Here is a 4,373-nt window from a genome sequence, read left to right on the forward strand (position 1 = left end):
AGGGTGGAAACCAAGTATTTTCTCAAATATTTTTTACCGTCTTAGTATTTTATCATTTTTATTTCGGATAGAAAATTGCTTTAAAATAAAAAAAAGATTTTCAAAGAGATATGCCATCTGTTGCAACATATATAAATATCTATTTGAAAATTTCCAACAACTCAGTCATCTGTCGCAACAGATGCAAGTGCCTATTTGATAATTAAAATAGATAGGTAATCTATTGCAACAGATCTCAATATCTATTTGAAATTTTCTAATAGATTTTTTTACAATTAATTTAGCTATAACTAGGGATGAGTTGATAGGATAAACTACAACTTCAATTGAATCTTTGCAATTGCATAATATTTGTATTGCGTTCCTTCCTACCTGAGTCTTCAATGGATCACTCTGAGTTGAAACAATTCTTATTAACTTATTATTAAGATAATACCTAAATTGATTTAGCTAGAACTAGGGATGAGTTGATAGGGTCAACTACAACTTTAATTGAGTCTTCACAATTGCATAATATTTGTATTGTGTTCCTCCCAACCTGAGTCGTTGATTAATCAATCTGGGTTGAAATGATTCATATTAACTTATTATTAAGTTAATACCTAAATTTATTTAGCTATAACTAGGGATGAGTTGATAGGGTCAACTACAACTTTAATTGAGTCTTTGCAATTGCATGATTATCGTATTGCGTTCCTCTCGACCTGAGTTGTCAATCGATCATCTGAGTTGGAATGGTTCTTATTAACTTATTATTAAGATAATACCTAAATTGATTTAGCTATAACTAGGGATGAGTTTATAGGGTCAACTACAATTTCAATTGAGTTTTTGCAATTGCATGATATTGGTATTGCGTTCCTCCTGACTTGAGTCGTCAATCGATCAATCTGAGTTGAAACGATTCCTATTAAATTATTCTAAAGCTAATACCTATATTGATTTATGTAGAACTAGGGATGATTTAATAGGGTCAACTAAAACTTCAATTGAGTGTTTGCAATTGGATGATGTTAGTATTGCGTTCCTCCCGGCCTGAGTCATCAATCGATCACTCTGAGTTAAAACAATTCTTATTAATTTATTATTAAGCTAATACCTAAATTGATTTATCTAGAACTAGGGATGAGTTGATAGGGTCAACTACAACTTCAATTGAGTCTTTGTAATTACATGATGTTAGTATTGCGTTCCTCCCGACCTGAGTTATCAATCGATAAATCTGAGTTGAAATGATTCTTATTAACTTATTATTAAGCTAATACCTATATTGATTTATCTATAACTAGGAATGATTTCATAGGGTCAACTACAACTTCAATTGAGTCTTTGCAATTGTATGATGTTGGTATTGCGTTCCTCCGGACCTGAGTCATCAATCGATCACTCTGAGTTGAAATGATTCAATTAACTTATTATTAAGATAATACCTAAATTGATTTATCTAAAACTAGGGATGAGTTGATGGGGTCAACTACAACTTCAATTGAGTCTTTGTAATTGCATAATATTGGTATTGCGTTCTTCCCGACCTGAGTTGTCAATCGATCAATTTGAGTTGAAACAATTCATATTAACTTATATTAAGCTAAATTCATCTATGTTCCAATTGAACTTAATACACTTTATTATGATGAGACAGTTAAAAATTATATCTTTTAAAATTTAAAAATATAATTAAGATCAATTCAGACCAAATCAACAATTTCAAAACTTGTCATTCTTTTTCAAAAATACAAATAAACCCATACAAATCATCCATTTGAGGGAAAAATATTTCATTATTTCAAATCTCGAGTTCTCGCTCTTTTCTTTCTCTCTCAATAATAGAGACAACAACTACTCAACATATTGCTCAACCTTTCAAAACAGATTGATTTTCTTTCTATTTTCGACCACAGAGTTATTATTTTTGACTTTATTCTCACTTGTATCCATTATTTTCTTTTTCTTCATAGGTAACAGAGTTCGAGAAGAGTTCTACATTTGTTCTTTATTCTACAAATTAGGGCTTTTTAGTTAATGATGAAAAAAATACTTTTAGTTATATTACCTTCAAGAATGAGTTAACAATTTTGAGTTTTGATGCTAAAAATATAGGAAGAACCCAAGAAAATCCTAGTTTTTATCGTAGTGGTTAACTGTAGTGGTATTGTTGGATGGTGTTTGTGGTGTTTGTGTTGTTGTTGGTGGCTGTTATTGGTGGTGTTGGTAGTCTTGGTGGTGGTGTCGGTGGTCTTGGTGTTGGTATTGGTGGCATTGGTGGTGGTAGTGGCAGTTTTGGTGGTCTTGGTACCGGCGGGTATTGGTGGCATTGGTATTGGTGGTGGTATTGTTGGTCTTGGTGGCATTGTTGGTGGTCTTAGTGGCATTGGTGGTGGTCTTAGTGGTCCATTTGTTGCAACAGGTTCTCCATCCTTTCCAACTGATGGGTTATCCATTGGAATATTTTTTTGTAATGTGGCGTATAATATAATTTATTAATATTTGTCATACCTTTTTTTAAAAATTAAGCGGACATCAAATGTAATGTATTTTTTATTTTTCTGTTGTTTATAGCTAAAAGATATCTCTCAAAAGAAAAGGAACTGAAAGTGGATCAACTTCTATCCACCTAACAAAAAAGACTAGAGTGCAGATGGATTTAGAGGAACTTCCTGCCAGAAAAAAATAAAGATGAGGAAAGTTATGAAAAGGGAGGTGGAGAAGGGTATATAGATACCGGTGAGGAAAATAAAAGTGAGGAGGAAGAAGATAAACAAGAAGAGGAAGAGGTAGAAAGTGAGAAAAAGGATGTTGATCAACATAATGATAAACAAAAAGAGGAAGAAGTAGAAAATGAGAAAGAGGATGATGATCAACATGATGATAATGCATCACCAATGGGGAGTGAATTTAGATCAAAATCCTAGCATGATCCTATCAAAACTATTCGTATTGATAGGTTTCAAGTTGTGATGCCGATAGATCAACCTGCAGAACTAACTAGTGATCTTGTACTTAATGTCAGTTGGGGAAACCTTTTGATAAATTTAGGAATATTATGAAGAATGAAAACATAGACGAACTTTTTAAAAAGAGCTGCTTTGGACTCTTTATTGAGCTGCCTTAGGACCATACTGCCCATTTCTAAATAAGCATGGTATATGGTCTTCTCAAGCGCAAGATCAAGTACGTGAGGGATAATAAAGACTAGACGGAGAGGGGCAAAAAGATGGATGAAATCTGGATCAACTATTGTGGCATGCTGGTTTGTTTTGACATGAAAGAGTTTGCCATAGTGACAGGCTTGAGATACAATCGCCCAAAAGAACCTCTCATCAAGAAAACACCCTGAAAAAAGTTCAAGGCAAGCAGTACAACCAAACCACCACCATCAAATAAAGAGAATGCATTGTCCAAGAGACCACCCACTAAAACCAACAAACGGAAGGAAAAAATAGATGGGTTGTTTAACATTAAGAGACGTAGCTACAAAGCAACGTATTTGATATAAGATCTTAAGGATTAAACCATACCAAAGCAGTACAGGGAGTAATTGTGTTTAGTTTGGTTTGCCAATTCCATTATACTGGCAAGAGATGTCAACAAAGTCATAGAAGATGATTTATTGGTGCATTCTGAGGATTTTGAGAAATTTTACAATTATCCTTGGGATATGACTGCTACAACTTGACTGTCAAATATTTACTGACAAAGCTATCTGCAAAGACGATCACATTATACGGCTTTCTTTGGGCTTTCATAGTATATTTAATCACTATTTGTTTACTCATATATTAATTTATATTGAATAATTATTATGAATTTTTTTTGCTTGCTTCCTATTTACATATTTTAGGCTTGGGCATTTGAAGTCATTCCTCCCCTCCAAAAGCAGGTCAAAGATTAACCGGATGAGGTTTCTCATCCAAGGATCCTTAGGTGGTTGGCTTCAAAGAGCAACACAAAAATTAAGGAGGCTGATCTCTTTAACCCTTCGGATGATGCAGTACATCTCTTTTAAGTAAAATAATTTGACTAAAAAAAATATATTGAAATAGATGTACCATCTTTTGAGACATATGGGTCATCTGTTGCAACAAATTACCCTTCTACTACAACTGGTGCAACAGATGGGTAATCTGTTGCGATAAACGATCCATATTTTGTAATAGATTGCCCATGTGTTGCTTTGGTTCTCTGAACCCGACTAATAGATTACCCATCTACTATAAATATACAACAGATGGGTAATCTAATGCAACATATTATTATTCTTGCAATAAACTGATCAACTGTTGTGAAAGATAGATCATCTGTTTCATAAGTTTTCTATGTTAACATATAACCCGAACGACTACAAATTATTATAGAATGTAAATGTATCTGTC

The sequence above is a fragment of the Capsicum annuum genome, chromosome 5 (genome assembly GCF_002878395.1).
Source record: "Capsicum annuum cultivar UCD-10X-F1 chromosome 5, UCD10Xv1.1, whole genome shotgun sequence".
In the NCBI taxonomy this organism is placed as follows: domain Eukaryota; kingdom Viridiplantae; phylum Streptophyta; class Magnoliopsida; order Solanales; family Solanaceae; genus Capsicum; species Capsicum annuum.